At 38.5% G+C, this 25,559-nt stretch overlaps 1 protein-coding gene across 7 annotated transcripts in view; it reads right to left on the bottom strand.

Annotated features, from left to right (window-relative positions):
* Positions 1-25,559, bottom strand: part of CACNA2D1 (calcium voltage-gated channel auxiliary subunit alpha2delta 1) — a 541,059-nt gene that overhangs the window by 94,897 nt on the left and 420,603 nt on the right. The window lies entirely within an intron of this gene.

Genomic DNA, 25,559 nt, shown 5'->3' with positions numbered 1-25,559 from the left:
ATTAAGCCTCTCAGTTACATTCCTGAAGCTAGTTTGGTTTCCCTGATGATAAATTTGGGATTTGAGTTATGTGAGGTCCCTTCCAGCTCTCAAATTTTATGAGCATTTAGATTAAAAAAAAAAAAAAAAACTCAACAAACAATGAAATAAATTCAGAATCCAGAAATGATATGATGATGCCTGCAGAGAATACAAGGAGAAACTGAGCATTTTACTTGCCTTGTGTAAGGAAAAGCTTAATGGAAATACAGTACATGGAATGATAGGAACGGAGGTTTAATATATTTGAAATTTGATGGTAGTCTCACCATGAGAGTTAAAACAGGAACGTAATCTGAAAGAATCAAGAACAAAAGTGGCCTTTCAGCACTATCACTCTAGAGGTTATACAAGGAAAACAGTTGAATCATGGAGCAAGAGAACGGGTAAGCAGGTCTCCGCAGAGTTATTGCTGTGAGCAATAAGGGCCCGAAGTCCAAAGAGGCTGCAGGAGGAGAAAACAGGCTCTAACATATCTGCCTCAAACTGAAATTTTAAGAAATATCACCACAGTAATTTCACCAACCATATACAAAGTATTCATATAGTTCACAGGATATTTCCAAAAAGATAGAAACAATAAGATTTCAGCAAGAAGACCAGGGAGCTGCTATGAGGGGGATCATCCTATCATTTATTACCTCTGCTGTGTGTACAAGCCCCTTAGCCTCTTGGGGCTAGACTGTCACATCTGGAATAGAATAATAATAATAATAATAAAAACATTCTTGCTAAAAGGGACTAGACAGATCAAATATTGAAGATATCCTCAGATCAGAAACATAGGTGTGGGAGGGGGAGAGGGAGGCTCAAGAGAGAAGGGATATATATATATAAACCCACCCCAGTATTCTTGCCTGGAGAATCCCATGGACAGAGGAGCCTGGTGGGCTACAGTCCATGGGGTCACAAAGAGCCGGACACGACTGAGTGACTTCACACACACACACATATAATTATGGCTGATCTGTGTTGTACTGCAGAACCAACACAATATTATAAAGCAGTTACCCTCCAATTAAAAAGTAAATTTAAAAAAAGTGGATCATAAGCCAAAACATAAATTTTACATAGTGATTATATATTCTTACAACTATCATTCTTTTTTTCTCTGAAGGTCCTCCCTGAACACTAACATGATGAACTGTACAACTCATCACTCTATGAAGTGAACATTCACTGGCAGCCTATTGTATGTCCCGGACTGTGTGTGCCAGCCGAGAGCCCTGTGCCTTCAGACATGAGGTAAATTATCCACACACATACACAAGGTTTGCTTTGTGCTACATTGACTATTTTCTCTACAAATATTAAGCATTTCTGCTCTTAAAATGATCTACAATTAAGTTATTAGTATCCATGAGAAACCTTAAGCATAGTTAAAAGACTTGCCCATACTCACACAGGAAATAGAGAATCAGGATTCAAGCCAGCACTGTGGCAGGAGTCTGGGATTTTAAGCACCCATGCAGCACCTCTCAAAATATTACAATAAGTCATGATGTGTTCTGTAAAGCCATATAATATTAAGCTCTAAGAGATAATGGGTTCTAATTCAGACTGTGAGCAGTGGGAAGAAAGTTTCCCCAAGAAATGGCATTTCCTGTGATTCCAAAGAAATGTTTCCTTGAGGACAGTAGAGGAAGAACATTCCAGACAAATAGAACACATGCAAAAAGGCCCTTAGGTGACAGAGAGAAAGAAAGGAAAAAAAAAAAACAACCCCTCTTAGGGAAACATGAAAATGGAGATTTAGCTCAGTCATATAAAAATGACCTCAGGCAGGAGGCAGGGATGGACTGTGCAGTGTCTGATGGAAACGCTGAACAATTAGGAACATATTTTCTATTGAACAGCCAGTCACAAAAGGTTTTAAGCCAAATGTAAAATAATTTAACCTAGAACTTAAATAGCTCACCCTAGTTGCTGTTTGGGTAGTAGTTTTAAGGTGAGGAAAATGTAAAGGACGAAAAATAAGGAGAAGGCTACTGCAGTAACTTAGCTTAGGAGACCAAGGGATTTTGTTATTCATGGAAGTGGTCAAAGAGAGGGATCCAAAACTTATTTTGGAGACAGAATCACTAGGCAGTGGTGGTGGAGAGTAAGAAAAGAGTGGTGTCTTGAATGATGGCCAGGTTTCTGACATGGGTGTCTGGGTGGACAGAGAAGGGATGGGTTCAGGAACACTAGAGGATTAGAGAAGAGAGGCAGAAAGTTCAAGTGCGGATGAGATTTCAATATGTGAGATACACAAATGAAAATGTCAAGAAATCATCATGTTAAAAGCAACAGGCTCAAAAGAAGTCTTGATTAAAAAAAAAAAATGGAAAGCTTCAGCAGAAAAATTTGGTTTAAAACCATGTGAATAAAAGTGAAGCAGAGGAGGAGTCCTTGAGAAAACTGAGTAGGAGTAAGTTCCCATGGAGGCAGGAAGGAAATCGGGAGATGGGACTGTCTTAGATGACGAGAGGGGAAAAAAGAAAACCAACGATCTCAAGTAGAACACATTGTGGTACAGAGACAGAAAAGATGAGGACTTAAAAGAGCCCATTGAACTCATCCAGTTACACAGGCAGCATCTGGAGGCGGGGTGGAACATAACTGGAACGACGGAATGCACTGAACAACAGTGAGAAGGATTAGCCTTGCAGAGGCAAGTGTTCAGAGCACCTCGGCTGAGAGGCAGAGAAGGAAAAGGGTGGTCCCTACGGAGACAAACTAGGGTCAAGGGAAGTCTTCAAAGCGAAGGGTCATCAGAGCAAGAGAGGATTTATATTAAGAGAAAAGGAAGAAAATGATGCGGGAAACAGAACAGAGGTGAAAACCAAAGCTCTTGCAAAGACGGGGAAGGATGGGATACGGGTGGCTTGTAGAGGAACAACCCCTTAAGAAACCATGTATAGTGTTCACTTCATTGCTCCAGGAAAGACGACTGAGGGCTGAATACAGACATTGGGTGTATGGAAATGTGATGTGGGAAGATGACACTATTGCTTGTGGCTTTTGTCTCGAATGGATGATGAGGCAAGGCCATCAGGGTAAAGGCAGAGGTGGAAGGTTTGCAGGGAGTATAGATAAAACAGGAAGTAAAATGTCCTCATTAGAAAAGACTCTGATGCTGGGAAAGATTGAAGGCAGGAGGAGAAGGGGACGACAGAGGATGACTCAATGGACATGAGTTTGAGCAAGCTCCAGGAGATGGTGAAGGACAGGGAAGCCTGGCATGCTGCAGTTTATGGGGTCCCAAAGAGTTGGCCACGACTGAGTGACTGAACAACAACAAAAATGTCCTACACAGATAAATACTCAGTTCTTTGTCAGTTTTGCTTTGAATGCTATGTTCAGGTACATCATATATATGAGAACAAAGCTCTGATATACTTGTTTTCTGTTTTTAATAAATTCAAACATTGGAAATTCTGTATCTTTTATTATTATTATTTTGTCTGTGCCATAGAGCATGTGGGATCTTAGTTCCCTGACCAGGTATCAAACCTGTGCCCCCTGCAGGGAAGAGTGGAGCCTTAGACACTGGACCAACAGGGAAGTCTCTGAATATTATCTTCAGATCTGAAATGCACTGCCTTTTTTCTCACATTATTTGAAAATTTCACACAATCTTAATCTACACATTCTGTTTTGAAAGTAGAAGAATGTGAGAATTCCCACGTTAGAAAGTAAAAATGAAATAAAATAAAGCAAACGTAAACAATAGATTGCCAATACATTAATAGTAAAATGTCTGACCTTAAAGAATAATTAGACATTATTACAGGGAATGTTATTATGTGATTTAGTTAAATCATAAAACTTGATAGTTACAAGTTATGTAAAAAATGAACATTGAATAATGTATTGCCCTGAGTCTTTCAGTTGACCTTGACCTGCTTTTAACATAGAAAAGCAAAGTATCTCATTAAATCACTTCAACACAAACTGATTAAATGTAAATTTGATTCATTAAATACAAATTCAGTGATGTATAACAGAAATACCACAATTAAAAATGCATAAATAATGCAGAGAAAAGAATAACTTATAAAGTATAAGTCCCTATGGCAAATTTTATTCTCCAAGAAAGAGATGAGAAATGTGAAAAGTTCCAGCTTAGATAAGTATATATTTCACAGATATCTTAGGCTCACTTGCTTTTAGAACAGAAAAAGAGCAACAGATTTACTTTCATGAACTGAAACTGCACAACTTTCTTTCGACTAAACAACTTTACAACTGAACAACTATCACTCATAAAGCTTTGAAATACTACACGGTGATGGAAAATATACTTAAGGAGTTCTGCTTTTGCCATCTTTTAAGAAAATATTTATAACATATGTACACTTAACTAACCCTAAAAAGTGTGTTAGTTGCTCAGTTGTGTCTGACTCTTTGCGACCCATGGACTGTATAGCCAGGCTCCTCTGTCCATGGAATTCTCCAAGCATGAATACTGGAGTGGGTTTCCATTTCCTTTTCCAGGGGATCTTCTTGACCCAGGGATCAACTCCAGGTCTCCCTTCATTGCAGGCAGATTCTTTACCACCTCAGCTATCAGGAAAGCCCTAATTAACCCTGCTGCTGCTGCTAAGTCGCTTCAGTCGTGTCCGACTCTGTGCGACCCCATAGACGGCGGCCCATCAGGCTCCCCTGTCCCTGGGATTCTCCAGGCAAGAACACTGGAGTGGGTTGTCATTTCCTTCTCCAATGCATAAAAGCAAAAGTGAAGTCACTCAGTTGTGTCTGACTCTTCGCAATCCCATGGACTGCAGCCTACCAGGCTCTTCCGTCCACAGGATTTTCCAGGCAAGAGTACTGGAGTGGGCTGCCATTAACCCTACAGAGACTCAAATCCAAATTCACATCAAACTCGTTCCTTTCCTGATCCCAGAAAGTTCAACCAAGTAGATTCCTTCCTAGAAGTGCTGAGAAAATCTGCTTAGCACACTGAGACAGGAAGGTATGTGGGTTAACATATGTATCTGGGGTAGAAATCAGGTGGGATGTGTCTCTGCCCCAGAACTCAGACATTCTTTTGTTTTCCTCTTTCATATACCCTGCTCCTTCCACTCTTTTCTTCACTTGCTTGTCCACTTACCTCAACAGCCTCTCCTTATAAAAGGCTTTCATGATCTTCCTTGACTAGGTCAAATCATCCCCATTAAAAGTTCTCATAGGCCTAAATCTATCTTTTATATGGAATACATCATGTTTATAATTCTATATTTCTTTGTATGATATTCTGATTAAAAACTTTCAACTGGATTAAAAGCCACGGTCAAAGAAAACATCCATCCTACCACTATAATTGACATAGTAATAGGTATGCATATAGTTGGTATACAATAAACATAAACACAATATTTACTGAATGAATATGTGGACTTTAAGAAAATTAGAAAGCAGGGCACAAACCTCAAGCAATTATTGAGCTAAAGGCTTCTAAGTGTAGGAACTGTATTTTAGTTCCCGATATCTTATTGAATGTGTACATCTGTAAATATACTTTGCCCAAACAGATACTACTAAAATATCCAAATGAAGATGTATGCAGAACCATGGAGCCCAACACACAGTATATTTTAAATCAACTGCAACTCTATGGTTTTAAAAAGTATTTTAGTAAAACCATTAGTATACTCCACATGATGAAATAAGAATGGATTCCTATATTCACAAGACAGATTCATATAAGCAATATCAGGTTTAGTGAGCTTTACATAAAGTTCATTAGTGTAATGATACAAGTGTCCCTCAAACATTAGTTTAGTGATGGAAACAGTCTCTGAGCATAACCAGGAACAGTAAATGTTAATGCTTCCAATGAACTTTCCTATTAAATATCACAGTCAAGTACACACACCAAATTAAAAAATACTTTAGGGCCCAAACAAACTGTTAATATTTTGAAATATTTTAAACCCTTGGTTTTGTAAAGGCAATGTCTATTTTTTGTTTTGATATCCTATGCTGAATAAGAAAAAAAAAAAACCACGAAATATTTCTGAGAGAGGAGGCTCTACGGCTCTTTGGATTAATTTAGGATACAAACACTGAAAGGCTGGCATTGCCTGATACACACAAATCAAAGAAGCATCAAATTCCTAGAAAGCAACCCTGTTGAGGAACGGCACCTATAATACCCTTCACGGAGAACAAAAGCTCACCCTGAAGAGGTTGGTGGGCTCGAGCAGTTTTCCTCTGCAATGCTGAAGAAGCAAAGGGAAAATAAACCCAAAACTGATATTCTTCTACTTCGAACTGCAGAGAAAATGTGACCTATTAAATCACTCAGTATGCCTTTAATTACTTCACCTATGTATTTCAAACTCTTTCTTCTTTTGCCATGAAGAAGTAATATAGTGTAAAATTGTGGGCTCACACTGTGTAGATAGTCAGCAAAAACAAATCAAATTCAGACTGGCCTGCCTTGGAACATGGGTATTTTTTAAAACTAGAAAATAGGTGTAAAATACTGTACACAGTTGACTACTATAAATAGTTTATATAACAAATTTATGTTATATAAAATGATTTAGATGGAGTATCTAAGTTAAATAAACTGCATAAAATTTTGCACATCAGGCAGTAGTTACAAATTATGGTATCAGAAGCTATCCACATTCTGGACACCAGATGGCGATGCAGGAAAAGCAAAGCAAAGTGAACAGAGGCTGTGATCTTTAAAGTCTAGGTTGCTTTATTCCTACCAAAATATTTTCCCTTTATTTTGATTTTTCCAGTTTTTGTAGGAAACAAGTAAATATTATAAATAAACAACACGGTTATCCTAAAATCCGAGAAAAGAGCTCATAGCACTTGCCCATATGCGTATGTACTTAGTAAAGTGAAAGTGAAGTCACTCAGTCGTGTCCGACTCTTTGTGACCCCATGGACACCAGGCTCCTCCATCCATGGGATTTTCTAGGCAAGATTAACGGAGTGGGTTGCCATTTCCTTCTCCAGGGAACTTCCCGACCCAGGGATCGAACCCAGGTCTCCCACATTGTAGACAGACGCTTTACCGACTGAGCCACCAGCGAAGTCTAGTAAAGTAATGCTCAAATTCTCCAAGCCAGGCTTCAGCAGTATGTGAACTGTGAACTTCCTGATGTTCAAGCTGGTTTTAGAAAAGGCAGAGGAACTAGAGATCAAATTGCCAACTTCTGCTGGATCATCAATAAAACAAGGGTGTTCCAGAAAGACATCTATTTCTGCTTTCTTGACTATGCCAAAGCCTTTGACTGTGTGGATCATAATAAACTGTGGAAAATTCTGAAAGAGATGGGAATACCAACCACCTGACCTGTCTCTTGAGAAACCTGTATGCAGGTCAGGAAGCAACAGTTAGAACTGGACATGAAACAACAGACTAGTTCCAAGTAGAAAAAGGAGTATGTTAAGGCTGTATATTGTCACCCTGCTTATTTAACTTATATGCAGAGTACATCATGAGAAACGCTGGACTGGAAGAAACACAAGCTGGAATCAAGATGGCCAGGAGAAATATCAATAACCTCAGACATGCAGATGACACCATCCTTATGGTAGAAAGTGAAGAAGAACTGAAGAGCCTCTTGATGAAAGAGAAAGAGAGTGAAAAAGCTGGCTTAAAACTCATCATTCAAAACATGAAGATCATGGCATCTGGTCCCATCACCTCATGGCAAACAGATGGGGAAACAGAGGAAACAGTAGCTGACTTTATGTTTTTTGGCTCCAAAATCACTGCAGATGGTGATTGCAGCTACAAAATTAAAAGACACTTACTCCTTGGAAGGAAATTTATCACCAACCTAGACAGCATATTAAAAAGCAGAGACATTACTTTGTCAACAAAGATCCGTCTAGTCAAGGCTATGGTTTTTCCAGTAGTCATGTATGGATGTGAGAGTTGGAGTGTGAAGAGAGCTGAGCGCCGAAGAATTGATGCTTCTGAACTGTTGGAGAAGACTCTTGAGAGTTCCTTGGACTACAAGGAGATCCAACCAATCCATTCTAAAGGAGATCAGTCCTGGGTGTTTATTGGAAGGACTGATGTTGAAGCTGAAACTCCAGTACTTTGGCCACCTGATGTGAAGAGCTGACTCATTTGAAAAGACCCTGATGCTGGGAAAGATTGAGGGCAGGAAGAGAAGGGGATGACAGAGGATGAGATGGTTGGATGGCATCACCGACTCAATGGACATGGGTTTGGGTGAACTCCGGGAGTTGGTGATGGACAGGGAGGCCTGGCGTGCTGCGGTTCATTGGGTCTCAAAGAGTTGGACACGATTGAGCAAGTGAACTGAACTGTATATATACCTACTCCTAGTCAAGAATGATTTTAAGTTTTTATATATTGTCAAATTACTTTTCAGATATATTGTGCCAATTTAAATATATGTGTAATAGTCTGACTTCACTCTCACAAACACAAAATTTTTACTTGCTAGATTGTAATTCAAAAGACTATTTCAATATTCAATTATTACTACAATTTGTTGATGGCAAGTGAAGTGAAACTTTTTTCATAAATTAGTTGACATAAACCTGTGGATTGTAAGTTCTACTTTTTCCAGTTTGTTGTTTACCTTCCAATTTTAAATTTTGAACCTGGATTTTATGACTTCTTAAAATAGTTTTATGCTTAGAAAACCATCTACTATTAAGGTAAACACATGTCTGCACTCTCTATTAATATTTGATGCTTTGTTTGCTCATTTTACATTTTGATGTTCAGTCATGGTAGAAATTATTACCCCAATATTATGAAGTTACAATTAGATTAAAGTGCTTTTTCACATAGTCAATTTCCCTTTTATTGAATAATTTTTCATTCCTGACCCATCCTGTATAATAAAGATTATAGATACATTTCCTTTAATAACTGTAAATGTATTCCTTTACTATTTTCATTGTACCGGCTTTTAGCTTTTTATTAGTAATAATTAATATATTAGCTAACATGTACTGAGAAGCACAACTATGCCAATCAAAACCTGTCACATATGTTAATTCACATAACCTTTACCAAGCTTAAGGTCTTAGCTGTATCATGGTTTCCACTGTACAGTTGAGGAAATGAGGCTTAGAGTGTCAAAGAAAGTGCTCAGAGTCATGGAGAAACCAAGGTCAGAACTCTACTTCAAACTCCAACACTTGAGACTTTCTCCGTGGTGCCTCGTCACTTTCAGTTTATACCAGGAGGGTAAGCTGCCATACTTTGTCATGCTACTTTTTTCACTGAACTTCAGAATTATCTTCTGACAAATTAAAACCACATTTAGCAATAATTTTGGAACGAATTGGTATCTACACAAGAATCAACTTTTCAATCCAGGAAGAATTCTCCATCAACTTCAAGATATGTATGCATATATTTCAGATACTCGTCTCTCTGTCTTAAAATGCAAGGCATCAATCAAGGTCACAGAGTAAGACTTGGATGTGGATTTCACCTCCCCTGACAAATGCATAAAAAATATCTATGTGTAGAATGGTTCTCACTGCAACTGACTGGAAAATGGGTAGGAAGGGAACACAAGTAATGGATAGGGACCCATGCCCCTCGGAAGGCAAAGGGAAAGGGAGATCACACAGGCGGAGAGCCTCCTGGGGAGTGAACGGGGAGAGCCTCCTGGGGAGTGAACGGGGAGAGCCAAAGCCTGGGAGGCCTGATACTGGCAGCGTACTCAGGGAAGATGAGACCCTTTTGCTGGCTGGAAGGCTTCTGGAATGAACAGGAGGGCTGTGAGAGGCCTGGACCCCACTTGGGGGGCATGCATGAGCTAGCCTGCCCCTAAATCAGGGTGGAGAAGGTGGAGAGAGACTTCTCTAGTGGCTGCTGGTTTCCCACAAGCACCCTGATGCTCACCTCAGTCCAAGCTGAGAGGACGCTCTGGCCCCACTCACTCTGTCATGCTGGGCGGTGGATTCAGGGTGGTCACAACCGAGCAGACTCAACCCAGGGACACAAAGGTTACTCTGTCCCCAGCCAGAGCCCTGGTGGACTGGCAGCAGCCACTGCTGTCACTTATTCATGCAGTGCCTCAGAAGAAGCCTGGGTTTCTGATGACAGCTGCTCCATCTCCATCACACCTCATGCCCCAGTACACTCGGAGAGTCCAGAAGGGCCCTGTCTGCCCTGAGATGTGTCTCTAGACAGAGCAGGGCAGCAAAGTCTCGGGGTTGTGATCAGCTATGAGGGACAAAAGGGACTTGCAGCCAAGGCTGTGTCTGAGCAGAGCAAGAAAACAAGGGCAGGTGCCTGAAGGAGCAGCTCATCGGAAACAACTCAGATCTCTGTCTGCAGACGAGATAAGCCAAGAGGTCACTCGGGTGCGCCCTAGCTTGAGCACCCCTCCTTCTCTGAGGCAAGGATCCCATCCTGGGGAGAGGGGAAAACACAGACTTCAAGAGAACAGAACCAACTCAGGCCTGACCATAAAGGCTTCTCCTCCACAAGGTGGGATCAGACCCCACATCCAATAGGGCAGTGATGTTCACAGAGCAGAGAGGAAGTTTTACCTCACATCCAGCTTCAGCTTTAGCTCCTCTGTGTGCAGCCCCTCCTCTACCAAGGTGACAGATGTCAGCATATCCTGAAAAAAGATGTCACTTGCATTCACATCAAACCAGCTCTCCCACGAAAGGGCAAATGAGCACACGCAGTCTGTATAGGGACAGACTGCACCCACATAAGAACACACATTTAAGACTGCAATAGGTAATTGTTTCCCCTAAATTCACAGAGACAGAGGAGTTTAAGCAAATTATAAGGCAGAGGAACTGCTCTCAACTGGAAAAGCAAGAGAAAACCCCTGAAAATAAAAGAACTAATGAAACAATTTACGAGATCAAGAATTCAAAGCATTGGTAATAAAAATGTTAATTTATTAAGGAAAACAATAGATGAATACAGTGAAAAATTTGAGAGTCTAGAAAATAATATAAAGACCCAAACAGAAATAAAGAATACAATAGCTAGAAAAAGACAAAAAGGAAAACCAATACCGTAAGGAATGCATGGGAGACTAAGTGATATAGAAGAATGCATAAGTGGTCTGGAAGACTGAATAATGAAAACCATCCTTTAGAACAGCAAAAAGAAGAATTTCAAAAATGAAAACAGTTTGAACAGCTCTTTGGAACAACAATAAGTATACCAATATTTGCATTACGGAGGTTGCAAAGGAGAAGAGAGAGAAAAGGGCATTTAAAATGTATTTGAGGGAGCTATGGCTGACAAGAATAGGTCCCTCTGGCTAAAAGAGAGGGCATGATACATTCAAAGTCCTTAAAGGAAAAAATCTGCAACCTAAGATACTCTACCCAAGATTATAATTTCAAATAGAAGCAGAGACAAAGAATTTCTCAGACAAGCAAAAAGTAAGAGACCATCAATACTAAACACAGCCTGAAAGAAATGTCAAAGGGTCTTCTCTAAATGAAAAAGAAGTAAAAATCTATATGAAAGGAAAAATCCTACTAGGAAATGCAAATATATTAAAACTACTAAGGATCAACCACTTACATATGCCAATATAAAGATTAAAAGACAAAAACTGTAAAAGCAAATGTGCGGGCATACTGAGTTGCTTCAGTTGTGTCCAACTCTTTATGGCCCTATGCACTGTAGCCCACCAGGCTTCTCTGTCCATGGGGATTCTCCAGGCGAGAATATTGGAGTGGATTCCCATGCCCTCCTCCTGGGGATCTCCCTGACCCAGGGATAAAATCCATGTCTCTTATGTCTCCTGCATTAGCAGGCAGGTTCTGTACCACTAGCGCCACCTGGGAAGCCCCTAAAACAATCATAGCTACAATAACTATGGGATAAACATGAAAATATGACATCAAAAACACAAAATGTAGGGGACAGGAATAAAATACAGATCTTTCAGAATGTGTTTGAACTTAAATGACAATCAGTTGAAAACAATTAGATACAGTTATAGGCCAACATATATCAACCCCATAATAATCACAAATCAAAAACCAATAGCTGCAGAAATTTTTTTTAAAAAAGGAACACAAGCATAAGAAAGAAACTTAGCAATCCAAAGGGAAGAAACAAAAAAAGAAAGAAATGGACAAAAAAGAACTACAAAAACAATCAGAAAACAATAAAACAGCAATAAGTATAAACCTACCAATAATTACTTTAAATATACATTTAATCCAAGAATACACAGAAAGGATCATACACCATGATCAAGTTAGATTTATTCTAAGGTTCAAAGATGGCTCAACATTAGGAAAACAATTTGACATACCACATTGACAAAACAAAGACAAAAACCACACGACCATCTCAATAGATGCAGAAAAAGCCTCTGACAAAATCCATCATCCATTCATGATAAAAACTCTCATCAAAGTGGGTACAGAAGGAACATACCTCAACCTAATAAAGGCTATTTATGACAAACCCACAGTCAATGTAACAGTCTATGCTGGGGGGTATAAACTGGTGTGGCCACCATGGAAAACAGTATGGAGATTCCCCAAAAAACTAAAAAAGCATCTGCCATATGATTCAGTAATTCTACTCCCAGGTTTACATCCAGCAAAAACAGAGACACTAATTCTAACCGATACATGCACCTCAACGTTCACAGTAGCACTGCTTAGCACAGCAATCCAGTGTCCATCAATGGGCAAATATATGAAGAAGATGTGGGATACACGCAGTGGGATATTATTCAGTCATTACAAATGATAAAAATCTGCCACTTACAACAATGAAGATGAACCTAGAGAATACTATGTATAATGATATAAGTCAGAGAGACCTTTAACAAATCACTTTTGTGTGGAATCTAAACAATAAAAACTGTATATAGTAAAACAGAATTACAGATATAGAAAAAAAACTAGTGGTTACCTTGGGAAGATGGAGGGGGCGGGACAAACTAGGGGTATGGGATTAAGATACACATACTACAGTGTATAAAATGGACAAGCAACAGGGCTATATTGTAAAGCACAGGGATTATCTTGTAATAACTTTTAATGAAGTATCTGTAAAGTATCTATTCAGTCTGTAAAAAATACTGAATCACTATCCTATATACTGAAAATTGGGACATAATTTTAAATCAATGATCCTTCAATAAAAGTAGAGTAAAATGCATACCCTAAATATATTATTAAAAGTAATATAAGTTAATGCACAGATTTGGCTAATATTGTGAATGTGCTTTTAATTTCTATTATTAATCTCTGTTTAGCAAAAATCAGAAAGTGTGGTCACCCTCCCTTGGTTAGAGGTGTCACAAAAATCTTTGCTAACAGCACTCTGGACTTGAATACTCCTGTTCTTAAGTTCAGAGAAGGCGATGGCACTCACTCCAGTACTCTTGCCTGGAAGATCCCATGGACGGAGGAGCCTGGTGGGCCACAGTCCATGGGGTCGCTAAGAGTCAGACGTGACTGAGCGACTTCACTTTCACTTTTCACTTTCTTGCATTGGAGAAGGAAATGGCAACCCACTCCAGTGTTCTTGCCTGGAGAATCCCAGGGACGGAGGAGCCTCATGGGTTGCCGTCTATGGGGTCGCACGGAGTCGGACACGACTGAAGTGACTTAGCAGCAGCAGCAGCTGTTCTTAAATTGATGTTGCTGTCCCCAAATAATGGCTGCTCATTTAGTTTCCTTGACTTACAGAAAAATATATATATATATTTTAATTTACCATTATTTAAGTTCAGTTTAGGAAATCAGGTTTAGTCCAGGCCCTGACTGTTATTGGAGAAGGAAATGGCAACCCAATCCAGTATTCTTGCCTGGAAAATTCCATGTACAGAGGAACCTGGCAGGGTAAAATCCATGCGTGGGGTTGGAAAGAGTGGGACACGACTGAGTGACTATCACTCACTCACTCTGCCTGTTATAAGCACCTAAGGTCAAGGTTTATTTAATTATCCCCTCTGAATTTCAGGTTTTTCTTTTCTGAAGTAAAACACTTTGGTAGATCTCTTGGAAAGCCCCTGAAATTCTAAAATCATATCATTTATATCTGTTAATTTTATCAATTAGGGAAAAGTTACATAAATGAATATGAATAATAAATTTTGTATAACCAAAAGAAAATGGCATCAATAGCATATGAAAATATTGAGAAGATTAAGGTAAAATTTATGTTTACCTCTAATTATAAATCATTGGCCATCAAAAGTTTTGATAAATGCTGTCATTTTCAAATATTTTCATTAAACTTGAATCATGACATGCTCAAAATTCAGTCTATTAAATTTTGTCAAAATGTTGAATGAATTTCTGAATAAGTTTCAAGTATCTTTTTTAATATATTCAATTTACATTTTGGGACAGAAAACTTTTAAACCTCTCTAATTATAGGCATTTAGAAGAATTTCAAGCAAGCATATGCTACTCTTTTGCTCTAGAATTAATTTGTATTTAGCTTCCTTGCTCATCTCTCCTTGATATTTGTATTTTCTCAAACAGCTTTATAAGTAACCAGTGTACAATTCTGATTCCAGAACACTCACCCAACCAGAAATATGGACAGCTGTCTCCCCAACATTCTTGAGATACAATAATCATATCAGTATTATTCTTAACACAAGTATATTTTCATAGCCCTGTGGAAATTTGAGTGCCAGCTCCCAGATGAAGCTTTACTGAAATGACCAAATGATCACGTATCAAGTGTTCTCACTCAAATTACCACTTTATCTTCACCAACACATGATGCAGAGCTATCAGTATGCTTAATATTTTAGTGGTCACGAAGCTGATTACCTGGCACATTTTACCTAGTTGAAAAAAGTGACGATGGTTGGATTTGCCTGAAGAACACAATGAGAAAGAACACCTCATGTGTTTACAGAGCAGAGATATGTCATGCTAACAATGAATCAGGATGACTCTGGTCACTTACAAACACAAAACTGTTTCATCACTGATTCAAATTTACTATAAAATTCTGACACCTATGCAGAAATTTTTCCTCTAGCAAACTTTACTCTTGTCTTATTTTAAGAAATTGCCAGCTACCCCAACTTTCAGCAATCACCACCCTGATCAGGCAACCAACGGTCAGCATCAAGGAAACACCCTTCATCAGCAAAAAGATTAAAACTTACTGAAGGGTCAGATGATGATTAACATATTTTAGCATTAAAGTATTTTTAAATTACAGCATGTTTTGGTTTTGCTAGATATAATGCTATTGCGTTCTTGATAGACCATAGTATAGTGAAAACATACCTTTCATATGTATTGGGTAACTAAAAACATTCGTGAAACTTGCTTTATTGTGGTGCCTGGAACTGAACCTGCAATGTCTCTGCAGTACAGCTGAACTTTGAAAACTGTACTCATAAATGCTGATCTGTTCTTACCGGATGTGAAGTCTTTTCCTAATTCTTCCGGCCTCAACAAACAAGTCAATAAATCTCATAGTTTTTTAAAAAAAACTACAGTTCAATTAAAAAAAAAGTATTTCCTCTGCCTCTCGGCCTCACCTTCCTTTGCTATTTCAAACTGCAAATACAACTAATTTCTAATTACCTAAAATTATCTTTAGTTCATCATGTAATTAATGGAAGATATAGTTATCATACTGTCAACACCTTCTTATAAACTTTCCTTATACTTGCAAAGCAATTAAATTATCCTCTGGTATTCTCTCTTTTTAAAAACTAAATAACCTTGATTACTTGCCCTGTTGTTATCATTCCTAAATTTATCCTTTATATCAGTCTTTTCTGCACAGCCTATAATTTTTATGTCTTTTAAATGAATAAAATTTTAAGAAGCACTCATTTTTTCTTTTACTTTACAAGCAAACTTTTAATTTCCAAAGTATACAAGAAGCTCACACAACTCAATATCAGAAAAACAAACAACCCAATCAAAAAGTGGGCAAAAGACCTAAACACACACTTCTCTAAAGAAGGCATACAACTGGCTAATAAACACATGAAGAAATGCTCAACATCACTCATTATTAGAGAAATGCTAATCAGAACTACAATGAGATATCACCTCACACCAGAAAGAATGGCCATTAAAAAAAAAACCAAACACCAACAACAAATACTGGAGAGGGTGTGGAGCAAAGGGAACCCACCTACACTGCTGGTGGGGATGTAAATTGATACAGCCACTATGGAAGATGGAGATTCCTTAAAAACTAGGAATAAAACCACCATATGACCCAGCAATACCATTTCTAGGCATATACCCTGAAGAAACCAGAACTGAAAATGACATGTATCCCAATGTTCATTGCAGCACTATTTACAATAGCCAGGGCAAGAAAGCAACCTAGTTGCCTGTCAACAGATGAATGGATAAGGAAGCTGCAGTACATAAATAAAATGGAATACTATGCAGCCACTAAAAGGAATGCATTTGAGTCAGATCTAATGAGGTCAATGAACATAGAGCCCATTATACAGAATGAAGTGATAAAAACAAATATTGTATATTAACACATATATATGGAATCTAGATGGAGAAGGGAAATGGCAACCCACCCCAGCATTCTTGCCTGGAGAATCCCATGGACAGAGGAGCCTGGCAGGCCACAGTCTATGGGGTCGCAAGAGTCAGATATGACTGGGCCACCAAGCATAGCACTGCACATGGAATCTAGAAGGATGGTACTGATGAACCTGCTTCAAGAGCAGCAGTGGAGATGCAGGCATAGAGAACTGACTTATGGACAAGGGAAGAGGAGATGAGGGAGAGGGTGAGACGAATGGAGAGCAGCAAGGACGCATATGCACTAACAGATGTAAATAGAGGGCCAATCGGAATTTGCTGTATGACTCATGGAGCCTCAAACTGAGGCTCTGTACTAACCTAGATGGGGGGAATGGGCAGGAGGTGGGAGAAAGATTCAACAGGAAGGGGACATATACCTATGGATAATTCATGTTGATGTATGACAGAAATCAAACCAACACTGTAAAGCAATCAATCAGTAAGTATCAACAATTGATATATATTTGATTTACAATATTATCTTAGTATAATATTGTACAAGTACAAGTACTTAGTACAAGTACTTACTTGTACTTACTTGTATTCAAGTGTACAGCACAGTGATTCAGATTTCTTTTTTCCCTTAAAAGTACAAGTATATAAAAGAAAGAAAACTTTGGTTCCTTTAATGAACATAATTCTACTCCTTCTTTCTGCTCTTTTTTAATACTTTCCTCCAAAAAGCAAATGGCTATAAAATAAAATATTCACAAATTTCCATAGTACTAGTAATTCTAATTACAAAGATGTCAAATTCTAAGACAATGATAAGCATGATTAGTCATAACAAGGCCCAGACAGGTGCCTCAATAGTGAAGTCTAATGACTTCGCTCACAGCACCTCCCTAAAGTACCCTGATTTACTCATTGCTTAATAATCACCTGAGAGACTAGCTAAATGCAGATTCTGGCTCCTTAAGTCTGGGGTGGAGTTTGAGATTCTGCATTTCTTACAGGCTGCAGGTGCTGCTCAGGCTGCTTGGCCAGAGACCTCACTTTAAATAGGAAGGGCATAAACGACAATATTCTTGTTCACTGACATAAGGGAGATATGAATCAACATCAAGTTTTCCTAGATGGATGACTATTTTATTAGACATGAAATGAAATCACTCTCCTCAAATTCATTTGTCATATAATTGTATTGGCATACTAAACGTCTTTTATTATACTTGAATCCTGGCAAACAGAGCTTGTTTTGCAAGGGTGGAGAAATCACTTTTAAATTTAAATTTTGTGCCATAACCAACAAATGTGCTCACTGTCATATGCAGAGAGGAAAGTTCCTATCTAAGAAAAGCATGCCCTTGTCTAGGAACACTCAAGGATATTTTAGAAAAAAAAACCTGAAATTTAAATCACATAGGAAAGTGAACAATCCAAATCATGTCTTTCTTGCATATACACTGTGATTTGATATTTAAACAAACCCCCACTCTGACATTAGCTGGTGTTAAACTGTCAAGCCAAGAACTGGGAAGTTTCCGAGATTTTATCCTTCTTGCAAGTTAACGAGTAATCCTCCTATAGTTTCACAGATATTGACAGAAAAATGGAAGCTTTTTGAGTCAGAGAGCAAAGACTGCTGCTTATTACTCACAGCAATACCAATCGCAGTACCAATAGCCAGAGTGCCATCTTAAATCCCCACAGAGGAATGGGAAGAGGGCCAGGGGTCATGCATAAGCAGTAGGTATGTTTCAGGCAAGGGATCGCAAGATGAAGAAGTCCTGATTTTCTTTAGGGGCTGCTGACAGCTGACTCATCCCTCCTTTCCACAGATTGACAATATGTTAATTACTAGGCATTGTAAATCTCTACTGAGGAGGGAGACCTCTCTATCTGTACTTATCCAATAATGTATATAAACCTGAGCAAATTTATTAATGCTCAGACTTGAAGAAATGTGACATATTCACAAAGAGCTGTCTGCTAATGGTTGGTAGAAAAGTGTTGGAAGATAACAAAAATAATAACCAGAAAAATGTTTACAATTAAAAGAGCACTTTATATGTTATTCCATTTGGCTCTCAACAAAGGGTGGCAAGTTAAATATGATTCTGTCCATTTCAAAGAGAAGGAAAAGAGCTAATATCTTAGGCCCTAGGTTGATTGTATAAGCTCACATGGTGGTGGTGAAGTCACTAAGTCGTGTCTGACTCTGTGACACCATGGACTATAGCCCACCAGGCTCCTTTGTCTATGGGGTTTCTCAAGCAAGAATACTGGAGTGCATTGCTATTTCTTTCTCCAGGGGATCTTCTGAGCCCAAGGATCAAAGCTGGGTCTCCTGCATTGTTGACAGATTCTTTACCAGCTGAGATACCAGGGAAGCCAACTGTATTACCTGTATGCAATTTTGTGAGTCCATCTAAGAGGCAGGATTGTGAGAAGGTTAGGACAGAGGACACTTACCAGAGGTGAGCCTGACTACTATTACCAGATCCTTTCATCATGATCATCCCTTCCCAGCCTCCTTAAGGCATTGGGGTCGCACATCTTATTTTGCCCTGGCGTTTACAGACTGTCACCTCTAGACCTACTGCTTCATGACTATAACTGGGCAGAGTAGAGTTTACTTATTTATTTTTAAAAGGCTATCTTGCACAACTAATAGCAAATATAAGGAACTATATTTTAATTATTCTTTTGATGAGTAATCAAAGATAGCATTTTATAATGACCATAAATTAGGAGGGCTTTCTATAAGAAAACTGACTCAAAGATTTACTAAATCATAAATTAACATTTAGATAGCATTTTATAATGACCATAAATTAGAAAAGCTTCCTACAAGAAAACTGACTCACAGATTTACTATATCATAAATAACATTTCAATCTAGTTCTTAAATAAAAAGATATGTGATTTTTTTTTTGAAATACAAGACCATCTTCTTCAGTTGTTAATTTTTATATATTGCCCACCGTCAGCTTACATCTTCTTTTCATCCTTCACTGGCTTGCAGTATTTTACTCCTAAAATGTCAAACTTGCTCACTTTCATAAACAAATTCCCCTCTTTGTGTCAACATTTGAAATTTTGCCTGTAAATCAGAACATGCTGTGATTGAATTGCTGCTCTTATCATCTACCACTTACTTCTATCAAAGCATATAACTGGATTAGTGGGAAAACAGCTACATTATGCGTGCATTAAAGCTTTGCCTAACAGCAGGCTTCCTTTCTGTAACAAAGAACAGCCCTGGAGATTACAGAAACACTAGGAAATGATGCAATATTTGTTTTGACATCCTATGCGTGATTGAAGCACAAAAATTATCGGTCTCAAAGAAAAGAAACTTAGATATATAAGCCTGAAGGTGAGAAGCTGCTTGATTTTTCTGTCTGGTGGTTCTAGGCAACGCTAGGAAAGAGTTCATACAGATTGCATCTTAACTCTGGATGGCAGACATGATCTTAGGTATGAGGATGAAGAGAAATGCATGCAGGCTTTGTGGGAAGATTATTGTCGAAGTTACAGAATCACTACCATGTTTCCTCAGTGCCTTGTTATTATGCCTCCCTGAAGTTACTAAAGCTAAAAGTTGTAATATCTCTTTCTTAGACTTTCAAATAGTTTCAGAAAGAAAAACATATACAGGCACATCTGTGTGCCTACACACACACACAGTCCAGGAGATTATAACTGTGTTAGTAGGTTTTATTTCCTGTTGAATCTCTACATCATTTGATTGTTACATTTCTATTTAATGAGAAAGGCTTATCTGTTAAAGATAGAAATAGGATTTTATTTTCCTTTGACCCAAATGTTGCATAAGAATTAATTCTCTTTATATGTATTGCTTTCAGGTATTTTATTTTCACCTAACTAATAAAACTGAAGAATTTCTTTTAAATTATGAGGTTGATATTTTTGACATTAAATATTATATAAATGCAAATAACAATCTAGGTAGTTTGATTGAAATAAGAGGACATATGATAAAGGAGGTAAATACATTTATAAAAAGATACCTAAGCAAAATGTATAATCCAGATACAATGTCTAAGTATTTATTTGTAATTATAATAATCCAATTCATATATGCTTTTTCAAGTAAACTAAAGCAGACTTCTTAAAAGAATTCCTCTATCAAAGCATAATTTTCTTCTTCAAAAGTTAATAATAAATTTAGACTTAAAAGAAGCATTTCTCCTCATTTTCATAACCTAATCATACTTTACTTTTGAATTTCTAAGAATTCTAATAGTTTGGAATTTTACTTAAATACATCAGACATGCACTAAAATTAGTAAACTGATTTTACAATTTCCTTCAGAAGCCAGTCACATAACTTTGTGGATAAACCTACACTAATAAATGAAGATGGGTATGCTCCAATCCTGGCTTCTCCCTTAGAAAAGCTACTACAAATAAAACCTTATGAGCACCAGGAGACCCCATAGAGACTGAGCCAGACTTGCTTTTGAGTGTTTTGAGTGTCTCCTGCAGAGGTAAGGGTCAGCAGTGGCCTGCCACAGGGGCTGGGGCTCTGGGTGTAGCAGACCTGGTGTGGCATAAGCCCTCTTGGAGGAGGTTGCCACTCCCCACCATAGAGCCACCAGAATTTACACAGGACTGGGGAAACAGACTCTTGGAGGGCACAAACAAAACTCTGTGTACCAGGACACAGAAGAAAGGAGCAGTGACCCAACAAGAGGCTGACCCAGACTGGCCTATGAGTGTCCAGGGGTCTCAGTGAGGGTGTGGGTTGGCAGTGGCCTGCTGCAAGAACGGGGGCAGTGAGTCTGTGCATGGACCTTTTGAAGGAGGTAGCCATTACTTTCATTTCCTCCACCATAGTTTGGCCTCAGGTCAAACAACAGGGAGGGAACACAGCCCCGCCCATCAACAGAGAATTGGATTAAAGATTTACCAAGCATGGTGCTGCCCATCAGAACAAGACCCAGTTTCCCCTTCAGTCAGTATCTCCCATCAGGAAGCTTCCATAAGCCTCTTATCCTTATTCCTCAGAGAGCAGACAGAACGAAAACCACAATCACAGAAAACTAAACAGTCTGATCACATGGACCACAGCCTTGTCTAACCCAATGAAACTATGAGCCAGGCCGTGCAGGGCCACCCAAGACAGATAGGTCATGGTGGAGAGTTCTGACAAAACGTGGTCCACTGGAGAAGGGAATCGCATACCACTTCCTTGCCTTGAGAACCCCCATGAACAGTATGAAAAGGCAAAATGATAGGATACTGAAAGATGAACTCCCCAGCTTGGTAGGTGCCCAACATGCACCTGGAGAACAGTGGAAAAATAACTCCAGAAAGAATGAAGAGATGGAGCCAAAGCAAAAACAACGCCCAGTTGTGGATGTGATTGGTGATGCAAGTAAAGTCCAATGCTGTAAAGAACAATATTGGATAGGAACCTGGAATGTTAGATCTATGAATCAAGGTAAATTGGAAGTGGTCAAACACGAGATGGCAAGAGTGAACATCAACATTTTAGGTATCAGTGAACTAAAATGGGCTGGAATGGGTGAATTTAACTCATATGACCATTTTATCTACTACTGTGGGCAAGAATCCCTTAGAAGAAATGGAATAGCCCTCATAGTCAACAGAGTCTGAAATGCAGTACTTGGATGCAATCTCAAAAAGACAGAATTGTTAGGTCATTAGAATAGGAAAAAGGAGTCCAAAATGGTGGTGGTTAAAAGACAAAGAAGGGAAAAGCCTGCAAAAAATAGTACAAAGTAAGGTCTGAGGACCAGAGTGAGGACCTCAGGTAAAACAAACAGCCCTCCTGGCTAGCCCAATTTACATAGGGCAGGTTCGGAGGAAAAGAAAAAAAACATATAAAAAGAGGAGCCAAAATTGAGCCAGGGGACTGTCTTCTCTTTGCGTCTTTTGGGTTAGCATGCCCTCATGCCTCGAGGATGTATTTTCCTTTACTTTCTAAATAAAACAGAGTTGTAACACAGAGCTGTAACACTGGTCCATCTGAGGGCTGTAACACTCGTCTGTCCATTGCTTCAAAGTTTTGTTGCGACAAGACAGAACCAAGGAAATTACAAATTCCCCTGACAGAATGATCTCTCTTCATTTCCAAGGCAAACCATTCAATATCACAGTAATCCAAGTCTATGTCCTAACCAGTAATGCTGAAGAAGCTGAATGGTTCCATGAAGACCTACAAGACCTTCTAGAACTAACACCCAAAAAGGATACTTTTTTCATTATAGGGGACTGGAATTCAAAAATAGGAAGTCAAGAGATACCTGGAGTAACAGGCAAATTTGGCCTTGGAGTACAAAATGAAGCAGGGCAAAGGCCAACAGAGTTTTGCCAAGAGAATACACTGGAAATAGCAAACTACATTTTCTATTTCTTTGTAAAGTTTATAAAGGACTTCCCTGGTGGCTCAGACAGTAAAGCGTCTGTCTACAATGCGGGAGACCTGGGTTCGATCCCTGGGTAGGGAAGATCCGCTGGAGAAGGAAATGGCAATCCACTCCAGTACTATTGCCTGGAAAATCCCATGGACAGAGGAGCCTCATAGGTTACAGTCCAGGGGTCGCAAAGGGTCGGACACGACTGAGCGACTTCACTTTCCTTTCCTTTCCTTTCTAAAGTTTACGTCAGTAATATTATCTCCCTTACAAGGTTGTTGTAGAGAACAAATGAGTAACTATTAAAAACACGTAGACCACTCCCTACACATCATGAGCAGTGTTAAGAAAAATTAACTCTAATAATTCACTATGATATGATGAAATTAAGGATTAATACATAAACTAGATAAACAGTGATAAATATCTACTTTAGATCTTGTTTGTATTTATTTTCTGAAGAACAAATTTATGTCTGGAATAATATAAGTTATTATCATTTAGTGACTTTTCAATTCTGAAAATGTACTAATTGTTTTTCTCAGATAACAAAAGCAAACAAAAATATATAATTAATAAAAAATCAGAGTATAGTTGACAAAAGTATCTCCTTATGGTAAATAACAGCCATAAATCACTAAAATAAAGAAATTATACTAATGAATCTCAACCAAACAAGCCATTATACTAGGAACTAAGACCACTAATAAATTTCTCTAGGAGCAGAGTGTGAAATCACTATGACTTCATCTTTCAAATATTTTTTGCAATATTTACCTTAGAACTTGCACGAATTGTACATCTTTTAATATCACTCTTCTCCCTATTTTTGAATATGTAACTGAGATATTTCCATAATTTTAACCTGAGATATTGAGAAACATTACTTTCATATCAAATGCATGCAGAGTTCTTTTTAAAAGCAACATATTTACTTTACTTACATGCTTTCAGTCACATATTCAAGCTACATCATGCGAGCATGCCCCAGCAAGGATTTACTGTGAGCTGTCAGAGAGCTATCAATGCATCAGTAAAGTCTGTATTAACCTGATTCACAGAGATCACAAAGAAACATCTTGCAATTTTGTTTCAAAAGAACTTAGTTAACAACTCTCTTTAAAGAAACACACACTGACAACTATATTTTCAGGAAAAGCAAAGGTCAATCACAATTCCATCTAAGTTCTTTATTTTAGTTAGGAAAGAATCATTAGTTTCTGGCTAAATGTTGAAAGCATAAAATTCATTCAAATTCATCTCTATTGTTTAGTCAGGAAGTCTATTAAAACATACTTTTAAAAGTATTGTTCAGTTTCAACTTAAGTAGATGCTACTGGTGCCCCACCCATATTTCCACACATGTCATCCCAAATTTAACTGCACAAGGTTTCTGGGAGCTTTCTGCTTGTGCCCAAGGTGGCGTGGGAACACTAGGAACCATCATTAACTTCAAATGCTCTAACATATCGTCCACTTGGAAAAAAAGAATAATTTCAATTCATGCAATCTACATTGGTTCTCAGAATTTCCAAGGAGCAGCTCTATTCACTCTGAGTGGTAACTTATTTGGTAGTCCATTCTGTGTTAGTTCTCTTCTTTTTTGGTTTTACTTCTTACATTTGTCTAAATCTTTCCCAGAATTACTTTCCATACAAGCCATTTGTAATTAAATCCCACCTCATGAAATATTTCAAAGGAAAATGAGGACATCCAATGAATAGGACTGAGAACACTGAACTTCCAGGTTCCCCTATACCCTCTGAATAGGCAGAAGTAACCTCTTCCCCTTAGAGCGTAGTAATTTTTCCATGCTAGAGACCATACATGATGAAGCCTGCTGTCCTCAGTATCTGAGCTCATCTTCCTCACGGTTCTAGGCAACACACAGACCAGGTCTCAACATGGCTTACCTGGAAAAATAGTCTCTGTTCCAGGTTAACAGAAGAAGAAAATACGCAGCAAAAGAGACCCAATATTTGTTTCATATGAATCAGCAGATAGTGAGAGAACATGCCAGGGAATGGATGTTGATGGGTATTGAGGCAAAAACCACCTGGGCATTAACTTGGTGTGAAGGAGGAGTAAGCAGACAGATAAAAAAACACGTGGACTCTTGCACAGTGGCAAATGGCTTGGCTGGTTGGCCAATGACCTTGAAGAATCAAGACTGGAAGACCTTCCCCAGACAAAGAGTTCTGGAGAAGAAGCATAAGGATGAATCTATGGGAACAGGCATCAAATGTGCAGATGTCTGTTTGAAATCAGTCACTACTGGACAACATTCATTACAGAGGAGGTACTAAATAATGGGGTGGGGAGGAGGATTTGTCCACGGGAAGTCATCCAGCCTTTGTATGTACGAACTGCAAATAAATTCCATAACCAGGTAGCAGAGAGCGAGGGAATTTATGTGGACCTAAAAATATAGGCTCTTTCTCACCTAGCATGTATACCTATTGCCAATGGTGAATGGCCAGCCCACTGGAAATTATCCAATGGTGAGAATTCAATACAGTATCACTCTTCAAAAAGACATTTAACAACTTGATATCAAACAGGTTATAACCAGTCTTTATAATTCTGGAATGGGGTAAGGTCAATTTTGTTTTACTTGTTATTGATACATATTTCAGTTACAGTTAAGTGTCCCTCTTCCTGTTTACATTTCCT

This window comes from Ovis canadensis, chromosome 4, assembly GCF_042477335.2.
Source record: "Ovis canadensis isolate MfBH-ARS-UI-01 breed Bighorn chromosome 4, ARS-UI_OviCan_v2, whole genome shotgun sequence".
Classification (NCBI taxonomy): Eukaryota; Metazoa; Chordata; class Mammalia; order Artiodactyla; family Bovidae; genus Ovis; species Ovis canadensis.
Note: the sequence above shows the minus strand (reverse complement) of the source record. Positions and strands in the feature narration are given on the sequence as shown.